Genomic DNA, 11,328 nt, shown 5'->3' with positions numbered 1-11,328 from the left:
AAAGAGGGGAGGCAGAGGCAGACTCCTGCATGCATCGCTACCAAAATCTACCCAGCAAGCCCACTACAGGGTGATGCTTTGCCTATCTCAGATGTTGCTCTGTTGCTCAGCAACCAAATTCTTCTTAGCACCTGAGGTGAAGGCCATGGAGCCATTCTCAGTCCCTGGGGCCAACTTGCTCTAGTTAAGCCATGGCTGCATGAGGAAAACAGAGAGAGAGAGAGAGAGAGAGAGAGAGAGAAGCAAGTGAGGGAGAGGTGGAGAAGCAGATGGGTGCTTCCCCTATGTACCCTGACCAGGAATTGAACCCAAGACATTCACACACCAGGCCGACACTCTAACACTAAACCAACCAGCCAGGGCCAATTATTCTTAAAAAGAATAAAACTAGCAAACAAACAAAATAAAGCAAGAACAAACATATATATACAGAGCAGATGTGTGGTTAACAGAGGGCAAGAAGCATGGAATATGGTGAAATGGTTAAAGAAGGTTATGTATATAATGATGGATGGAAAGTAGACTTTTGGTGGTGAGCATGCTACTGGGTATACAAATATCAAATTGTAATGCTGTACATGTGAAAATATATAATGTTATTAACCAGTGTTACATCAATTAAAAATATGTATTGTGAAGCAGATGGTATGTGAGTGCTGCCATCTTTGTCCAGTTCCTGCCTCTGCCTCTCCCACTTCCACAAGAGGAGAGAAAAGACTGTTTTCTTTATAATCATTGCCTCAACCACAGTCAAAGGCTATTCTAATTATCTCAGTTAATGCCCAAATCAACAAAAAAGAGAAAGTTATTTCCTCAAATTGTTTCAGAATTTTTCTCTTTAGTTCTAATTTTAAGCTTTAGGACTTACCTTTTTCCTGGGTTAGTGACATTTTTGAAACACACTTATTTTACAGAAACATCCTAAACAAGATTAAAATATTCCTCATTTATTTTCTGATGTCTGAAACCAAAATGCCTTCTCCCACCTGACATCAAAGGTTACATACAGATTTACTCACATTTTTCTAACAAGAATGGTATCCCCTTATGTTCCTCATGCTCAATTTATACTCACGCATCAGAACCAAATTCAACTGCAAGTTCCTTTGCTACTTTATGAAGATGTCCATGACTGTCCTTCAAACAGCAATAATCCTGTTTACATCCCAAAACATGCATATATTTATTTATGTAAATAGTTTCTTATTACTGATTTTTACCGATCTTGTGTTATAATTATTAATGTAGTATACGTTTTGTCACTTAGCATGACACATGAGAAACATGTCCTCATAAGTCAAGTAAAATGCACAGACATTGTTACTAAATAAATCTAAAATAAAACTTTGCTTCCAAAGTCATGTAGGTATAAAACATTAAAATTGTTTTTCATATTTTCTAAGCCAAAGTACTCAAAATAATTAAAACGAGAAAAGCCAACCTGAACAAGCCTTAAAACTGTCTTTTGGCATTCAACTACAAGTCCACAGAGCAAACATGTCTTTAAGTTACCACTGGCAAGTTAATGGTGTTCATTTTTTAAAATAATTTTCACCATCAAACATACATCTCTATGAAAATCTTCCCCCCCATTCTTTACAAAAAAAGACCTCGAAGAAAATATTCCTTTATAATAATACTTAGTTGCCTGATATAAAAAATGATACATCAGTTTTAACTACGTGTCTTCAGTAGAAACAGTTTGAGATAGGAAAGGATGAGTGGGAATAAGCAATGGAAAGTCAGAAGAATTTATTTTTCATTCAATTTAATTCACGGTTCAGTATTTGGGTATAATTTCTATCATTTCATTTCTGTACTCCAGATATAAATATACATAGTCACTTGAAATACTGTGCTTTCAGAAATTCAAGTGTTCTCTATCATTAAAGTGTTTGCCTAAAAATTGTGCATCAGTAATGCCCACAATAGGTTGTAATAAATATACATGTTTGCATGTATGCCAATTTTCCACATAAAACAGAAGATACATTCTTACTTGGAATGGCAACTCAGTAAGTATTTTGAATGAATGACTAAGGGTTTCTTTCTTAGACTTTGGGATAGGCCACTAACACTATCTATACTATTATACTTACCGCTAATGATGTGAATTTTTAAGCTATGTGACCAAGGTTGATATTAATATTTTCCTGTATGAGTATGTGAGACTTAGACAATACATACAGACAAAAATTATTAAGACTTTTCTCATAAACGCCAACATTCCCATACATATAACTAACCAAGCCACAATATACACAAGGCAGTGACTCGGGGATTTTACGTGTATTGCAACCAGGCACAAATCATCTACAAAATAAAAACATAACAAAACCCTAATTTCTGAGATTTTGTAAAAGATGGTGTTGTTTACCCAGGCTTGGTTAATTACGTTTTACAATGTAACTGTGTTTATTTTTTTGTTTTTTTGAAAAACAGTGTTTATCTAGTACCAGAATTAAATTGCCTTTTCCCAATATTAATATTACAGGACATTTCATTTGAGAGTCTATATATATATTTAAGAAGTATACTGTAGATACAGAAACTAATCTGTCCAAGTTATTTGGTTATTATACCAACTAAATCATATTTATATTTAATTTTGATGCAATTTTTGTTTCTAAATCTTTTTAAAATTATTTCTTAAGGTAAATTTATATAGCACTAATAATAAAAAGATGATAATCTTTTGAAAGTTTCAAGTCAATTTGGCCCCTTGGCAAAATACTGAGGGAAACAACAACTCTCAAACCTCCTTTTATCCAATTGTTTCATTGACGTAGATGACGGCTATCTTAAGCTGTGTTGCAAATTTTGTTTTGTTTCATCTTTCTTTACATTACTGTACAACAACAACTAAGAAAAAAAAAGAGGGTGGGGAAAGAAAATGTAGCAAAACACACTAAAAGATTTCCATTCCTTTCTTTTCAAAGTCAAGCTTCTCTTTGACAATACCTATCTTTCCAAAATGCACTTTGACACACATTTGCTAGCAAATTCTTTTACTGACACATCCTTGTATACATACATATTTATACACATGTCTATAAATTCCTCTCATGTACAGTTAAAAACAATGAAGGCCACGGTGGTGCTGACAACTGGTGCTGACTCTATCTCGGGCACTCTGCTTTGTATTTTATCTCTGTTCTCTCATTTATTGCAAAATCAACCTGCAAGGTAGCTATAATACTCTGTGTGATGCAGATAAAGAAGCTAAATATTATGGACCTTATAAAAAAATGGACGTGGTCAAAATGATCCCAAGTGATAACCTGAAACCCAAACTCATATCCCAAAGATTTCAAAGCCCATAACTCCACATTACTAATCTGCTGAACATAAATTTGGTAAGTGACAGTGCCATTGAGTTTACACTGGGGATGAAATAAGATGAGAGAGTAGGCAAACATCATTTAAAACTAATTAAAAATATTGTGATTCAATAAAGTGAAAATCTATTTAATAAAACAACTAGGAATTTAAAAAATTGTATAAATGACAATGACACAGAAATATGAGTTTAAATACAGTCCCACAGACCCCCACATGAATGATTGCCACAGATAACATGTTATAGTTGAACTCAGAATGTGAAAAATCATGGACTGTGTCCCAGCATGTATGCCATCCTTTTGCTACTGTTTTGCAACATCCTTAATAGACATATTCTGATATCACAAAAATAATTTATGAAGTTTTAAAAATATTTACTGATTATTTATCTTTATATGATCTGAGCATGAAGCACTGGACACATTAAAATTATCACTAACTGCCTGACTTGTGGTGCAATAGATAAAATGTCAACCTGAAAGGCTGAGATCACCAGTTTGAAACCCCCAGCTTGGTTAATAAAGGCACAAACTGGAAACAACTACTACTGAATTGATGCTTCCCATACCTCTTACCTTACCTCCCTTCTTTCTCTCTCCTCTCCTTTCTCTGAAAATCCAATAAAATAAAATCTTAAATAAATGTTATGGCCCTGGCTGGTTTGCTCAGTGGTAGAGCGTCAGCCCAGAATGTGGAAGTTTTGACTTTGATTCCCAGTCAGAGCACACAGGAGAAGTGGCCATCTACTTCTCTCCCCCTTCCTCCCATCTCTTTTCCCTCCTGTAGCCATGGCTCAAATAGTTCAATCAATGTTGGCCCCAGGCACTGAGGATGGCTCTATGGCATGCCTCAGGTGGTAAAATAGCTCAGTTGTCAAGCAACAGAAGTGTAGCCCAGTTGGACATAGCATTGCCTGGTAAGAACTTGCCAGGTGAATCATGGTTGGGGCACATGTGAGAGTCTGTCTCTGCCTCTCCACCTCTCATTTAACAAAAAATTTAAAAAAGAATTATAACTGAATAAGTAAAGTATACTTGGGCCTTGGCTAGGTTTCTCAGTGGATGGAGCATCATCCTGGCATGCTGAGGTCATTCATTCTTTCCCCGGTCAGGACACACATGAGAAACAATGAATGAGTGCAAAACTAAATGGAACTAAGTGGAACAACAAGTTGATACTTCTCTCTCTCTCCCCCCCTCTCTTTTGCTCTCTCTCTCTCTCTCAAATCAACAGAAAAATTTTTTAAAGATAAAAAATATATACTTATGTTTTTATAGTGAGTATCTCCACATTTGTGCATGTAGGCCCCATTCTTTTCCATGAAGTCACACAACTGCACTATGTTTAGTCACATATAAAATGTTTCTGAAAACTCATAAAAATATTTTGTCAGCTTTTCATCTCACATTATATCTTACATAGTACAATTAGACATAAAAATAATTGCAAAAGTAATATTTTTGTTCAATATGCATACTGTTATATAATATAAAATTTATATATCAGAATCTGTTCTAGCTACTGTTTTACAAACATATTTAATCCAAAAAACAAGCTATATATTGCTCTTATTCTTACTTTAAAAATTATAATAGTATCTTATATATTTATAACATTCATTATATAACTATAAATAATGTTATATAATTGTCTACAGAATATTTATTACACCCTTATTTACAGAATATACAGAAAATTACCAAGTAATTTTAGGTAATTAGATTTTATTGAGGGAAAACACATTACCATAGTTCTAAATTCTAAGATTACATAAATAAATACATGGCTTAACTCAACTTTACAATAATTACCATTTTTGATGTTTAAGTTATAGAAAACAAATTTTATCTATTTTATAAGTACAATTTTATAGTTTTGGCAAATACATATATCTCTATAACCTTCATTATTCTTAAGATATAAAATATTACTATTGCCCTAAAGTTTTGTTGATTCTCTTTCTAGTCCATTCTTACTTATTAGTAGCCCAGCCAAAGAAATACCTGCCTTTACTAACAAAAAAGACTTATACTTTTTATCATTGTATACAAATGAAACTATACAATATATTATCTTGTTTTGTTTGTTTGTTTACATTCACCCATATTATTGTATGAATCAGTAGTTTGTTCTCTATCATTACGAAGTAGTATTTCATTTGTAGTTTAAGAATTAAAATACAACTACCATCTAACCCAGGAACTTTACTTAAAGTATTTATTTATATAAAAGAAATGGAATCAAATATCCACACAAAAACTATTATTATATTTAAATAAATGTTCAGTCTTCTTGTTAGTATCTAAAAACAGAACTCACAAAACTGGTCATTAACAGATTACTTAATAAAATTAATATATATATATATATATATATATATATATATATATATATATATATATATATATTACAGTGGAATACTATCCAGCAATAAAAAAGGACTATGAATAATATTAAATATATATACACATTTTAGTTAACATGTAACTACATTCAAAATGAGAATCTATATTGATCCACATTTACATTTAACTAGTGCTTATTGTTTTAGTATTAAAGAGATTGCTTCAATAATTTATCTCTTCTATCTACTAGTTAAAAAATAATTACAGCTCTAGTTGGATGGTTTGGTTGGTTAGAACTTCGTTCCACTATGCAAAAGTTGCTGGTTTGATCCCCAATTAGGGCATATATAGAAACAGATTGATGTTTTTGTCTATCTCTTTCTCACTTCCTCTTTCTTTAAAAATTAATAATTAAATTAAAAATAAATAAATAAATGTTTTCCTTCCAATATTTTGGGCATTATCTAAATTTTCCACAAAGTCTTTGATAAAATAAAAAAGTTAAAGTTTTTATTTTTGTGCAAATATAACTTAGTATTGTAGATAAGAAAAAAAACTATCTCCCAAGTTACTTTTTAAAATCAAATTATAATAAAAAGATACGAATCATAGAGATTCACATCATTTTTAACATTTAACACTTGTTAATAATATTAACCACATGTAAAATGCCTCTATGACTATGGTTGAAGCCTAGAATTCACCTGTACATATAGAAAGACCAGGTTCATAAATATGACCATTCATAAATAACAATTCACATGAAAAGTTGAACAATAATTTGCTACTTAAGATGTAACAGGCAGGTCTTAATTATTTGATTATTTTTTGTTATATATTAAAGAATATTTAATCAATTATATACAAATGTTTGAATTCCCTCCAAGTCATTTCCATATGGTGAACAAATAACACAAAAACCTTGCATCCAACATCAGAGCAATGAAAAATGTATTCTAAATATTTGCTTTTTATATATCATAGAAATTTTTTTTATGTATTGCATTAAGATTTATTGCGTTCGTTCATCAACTCAATCACTCCATCAGTGGGGATTTATTGACAATTGATGAGGGATCTAAATAGACACTTCTTTAATGAAGATATACAGATGGTCAATAGACTTATAAAAACATGCTCAATCTCACCAATTATCAGAAAAATGTTAATTAAAACTACACTGAAATATCACCCACACCTGTCAGAATCACTATCATCAATAAATCAACAAACAATAAGTGCTGGTGAGGATGTGGAGAAAAGGGAACCCGTATGCACAGTTGGGAACAAAAATTGGTGCAGCCACTATGGAAAGCAGTATGGAGTTACTTGAAAAAAAAAAATGGAACTGCCTTATGACTCAACAATTCTATTTCTGGAAATTTATCTGAAGAAACTCAAAACACTAATTTAAGTAAAATATACATATGCATGTTTACTGCAGTATTATTTACAATAGCCAGAATTTGGAAGTAGCCAAAATGCTTATCAGCAGATGAGTGGATAAAAACTGTGATATGTGTACACAATGGAATATTACTCTGTTATTAAAAGAAGGAAATCTTACCTTTTATGACAGCATAGATGGACCTGGAGAGCATTATGTGCTAAGTGAAATAAGCTAGTCAGAGAAAGACAAGTGCTATATGATTTTATTCACACATGGAATCTAATGAACAAAATGAAATAACAGCACAAGAAAGACAGACTCATAAAGAGAGAACAGGCTGACAGCTGTCAGGGTGGGGAAAGTGTTGGGAAGTTGTCCTGGGGGTGAAAGGCTTTAGAAAAAAAAGAAAGAAAGAAAGAAAAAAGAAAAAAATACTTATGGGCAAAAAACACACACAAAAAAACCAGAATAGTGATTGTGGGGGAGGGGAATAGAGAAGGAGATGAAAGAGATAAATGTTGATGGGTGGAGTACTGACTCAGGGTGGTAAGCACACAGTACAGTGTACAGATGCTGTTATGGAATTTTGCACCTGAAACACCTGTAATTTTGTTAGCCAGTGTTATCATAATAAATTCAATAATAAGGAAATAAAAACATTATATACATCAATACTTACAAACATTTTGAAACATTGATATGTCTTTCAAAGAAAGTTCAGCTTTGTCTTTCCCAATATTTTCATTGTTTTCAGTGGTAGTTCTATGCCTTACCAAATCAAGAAACATCCTGTGTACTTAAGTTCCTGTGAAATGTCAATTTCTTATTAGATATATAATTGTTTTTAATCTGAACATGGCTGTCATTGCCAATATAAATAATATATAAAAATTAGAGATAAAAATTTTCTTTTTTCTTTAATTATTATTATGATTATTTTGAAAGAGGCAGGGAGAGAGAGAGAGACAGGAACATCGAGCTGCTCCTGTATGTGCCTTGACCAGGGAATCAAACTGGCAACCTCTGTATTATGTGATGATGCTTCAACTGAGCTATCGGCCAGAACTTAATTATTATTGATTTTTAGAGAAGACAAAGAGAGGAAGGGAGAGGGAGGAGAAGGGAAAGGGAAGCATTCGTTTGTTCCACTCAGTCATGCATTTCTTGGCTGCTTCCCATGTTTGTCCTGACTGGAAATCAAACCTGCAACCTTGTTTCCAGACGATGCTCTTAACTTACTGAGCTAACCATCAGGGCCAAAAAATTTCATCTGTAAGAATTCATGAAAGTAAAATAGTCATACCATTACTTTGGGCTTGATAATATTTTAAGTTAGATATTTCCCAACCATTAGTTTATAATTAAAGGAACACTTTGATGTTGCTCATCAGTCCAGCATTATATGACCTATTAAGGTTCTGTGATCTCTCTGCCCCAAATATCATTATTTTCTTGTTCCTCTGTGGAAGAACTTGAATGACACCAGCTAGATATTTTCTTTTTTTCTTTTTTTTTTTTTTTTTGTACTTTTCTGAAGCTGGAAACGGGGAGAGACAGTCAGACAGACTCCCGCATGCGCCCGACCGGGATTCACCCTGCACGCCCACCAGGAGGCGATGCTCTGCCCCTCCGGGGCGTCGCTCTGTCACGACCAGAGCCACTCTAGTGCCTGGGGAAGAGGCCAAGGAGCCATCCCCAGCGCCCGGGCCATCTTTGCTCCAATGGAGCCTTGGCTGCGGGAGGGGAAGAGAGAGACAGAGAGGAAGGAGGGGGTGGGGGGTGGAGAAGCAAATGGGCGCTTCTCCTATGTGCCCTGGCCGGGAATCGAACCCGGGTCCCCCTCACGCCAGCCCAACGCTCTACCGCTCAGCTAGATATTTTCATATTGTCATTTTCTCATCAAATAACATCAGTTTATTACTTTTTTTTTTAATTTACAGTGATTAAAGCCTTTAAGCAAACTCTTGGCCAATACAGCAAGAATTCATAGAAGAGTAGTGTCCTTAACATGTTCACCAGTCCAAGTTGGCCCCAACACCATGCCAAGTCCCTGAAAAATGTAACCCAGCCACAGTTCAGTCTGTTAGGAGCTGTCACAGGAGCAGGAGTCCAGGAAAAGTCCACATCCAGGAAAAGTCCGCATGGCACTGGAAATGTTGTCACAATTCTATACTTTGCAGCTCACGTCCAAGTCCCAATGACCGCTGCTTCTAGCTGGTAATGATTCAGGTACACTGGAAAAGCCATCCGCAGCATGTGTGGATATGGAGCTTCTGTTCTCCTGTGCCTGGAGAGATGAGACCAGGTTGCTTTTCCCTGGAGCTCTGTGACTGTGGCTTGGTAAAGAGAACCTTGGGATACACTAAGCTGGGTGACAAAGGTAGATTCATAAGAGAAGTTGGCAAAAGGGGGAAAGAGAGCTCTAAATTAGGAGTAGATCCAAGCCTGAAATATGAATGGGGCATTGAGGTAGGAGGAATAAAGGAAACACTATATATTAAACAAAGCAGCAGAAAATAGGACTATTAACACCCACAACAGAGATCTTCAAGGGAAGAATAAAAAACCTGACTATTCAGGCAAGACATAGTTAAGTGGCCCTTGTGCATATGAGATCAGTTTACCTGCTTCTTGGAAGAAATACCCTAGCTCGTCCACAGTGTCGTAGATGGGGCCAATGGCCCTGGGCACCTTCAGCCTTCAGTGGCAAAGCCCAGCTTTCTGGGCAAGGTTAGGTCATAGGTAGCTGGAGCAGGGCTGGAAGAGACTGAACCCTCCCTTAGAGGAGCGAGGGGGAAGCCTACCTTCCAGTGTCCCTGTTTCCTCACAGCAGAGGCATGTAAGTCTGGCAGGCTTTAGCTCAATGACCTTCCTTTCCACTATTGAAGCAAGACCCAGCTGGCATCCTATGAGACCCCTTTGGGGTGTTGGAGCCTTTAAGGGTGTATCCTAAAAGCTGGTAGTTCCCCTGATCTCTATTGGGCGTTTTCTGCCTCTTGGTACCTTAAAAGCCAAGCTCAGAAGATCTCGCTAAGGGGTTTGAGGATCCCCATTCACCTATATAAATCTTTTCCATATATCTGGAGCTATTTGGAAAAAGACAAAACAGTGTTATTAGCTGGATCAAATAAAGAAGGTAGTAGTTTACAGGAGAAAAAGATTTGGCATCTCCTGTTCATCAGCATTCAAAAGAAATTTATAATTTTTTTAAGTAAAAAGCATGATATGGTAGACCCATAGGAGTTCCAGGATATGACTACCCCTTTTTAAATTTTTTTAAATTGACCTTAAAATATTTGCTTGGTACACTTTAATAATACCTTAACTTTAAAGGTTGTAAGAATGACAAAATACAGTAAATGCTTTTGTTCCATATGTAGGAGCATTTTCAGTTTAACCAGATTAGGAAATCCAATAATAGAACAATGCATACAGACAATGAGATATAACATGCTTAGCAGCCTTTCCTGTTCTGACAGAGGTTACTATAAATCCAGAATATGTATCCACTGTAACATGGACATAAGACTGTTTGCCAAATGAAGGTATATGAGTGACATCCATTTGCCAAAGTTGTCCTGGTAGGGGCCCTTGAGGGTTAACTCCAAATGAAGGGGCAGATTGTAGTATAGGACCGCTTGGACAGGATTTCCCAATCTGCCATGCTGCTTCCCGAGAAAGTTGAAACTGTTTACAGAGGGCTGCAGTGTTCTGGCGATGAATAGTATGAGTCTGAATTGCTCAATCTGTCATGGTTGCTCCAAATAATTTTCTTTTGGGTAGCTTGATCAACAAGGGCATTCCTAGGCCCTAGCTGGTTGGCTCAGTGGTAAAGCATCAGCCTGGCGTGCAGGATTCCCGGGTTCGATTCCCTGCCAGAGCACACAGAAGAAGTGCCCATCTGCCTCTCCACCCCTCCCCCTCTCCTTCCTCTCTGTCTCTCTCGTTCCCTCCCACAGCCAAGGCTCCACTGGAGCAAAGCCGGCCCAGGTGCTAAGGATGGCCCCGTGGCCTCTGCCTCAGGCGTTAGAATGGCTCTGGTTGCAACAGAGCAACACCCCAGATGGGCAAAGCATTCCCCCCTGGTAGGCGTGCCGGGTGGATCCTGGTTGGGCATATGCGGGAGCCTGTCTGACTGCCTCCCCGTTTCCAACTTCAGAAAAATACCAAAAAAAAGGGCATTTCCTTGTGCTAAAGCTCCAGGGAGCATGGAGTGAGCTCGAGTATGTTCTATAAAACATGGAGCTCTAT

This window comes from Saccopteryx leptura, chromosome 3 (genome assembly GCF_036850995.1).
Source record: "Saccopteryx leptura isolate mSacLep1 chromosome 3, mSacLep1_pri_phased_curated, whole genome shotgun sequence".
Taxonomy (NCBI): Eukaryota; Metazoa; Chordata; class Mammalia; order Chiroptera; family Emballonuridae; genus Saccopteryx; species Saccopteryx leptura.
Note: the sequence above shows the minus strand (reverse complement) of the source record.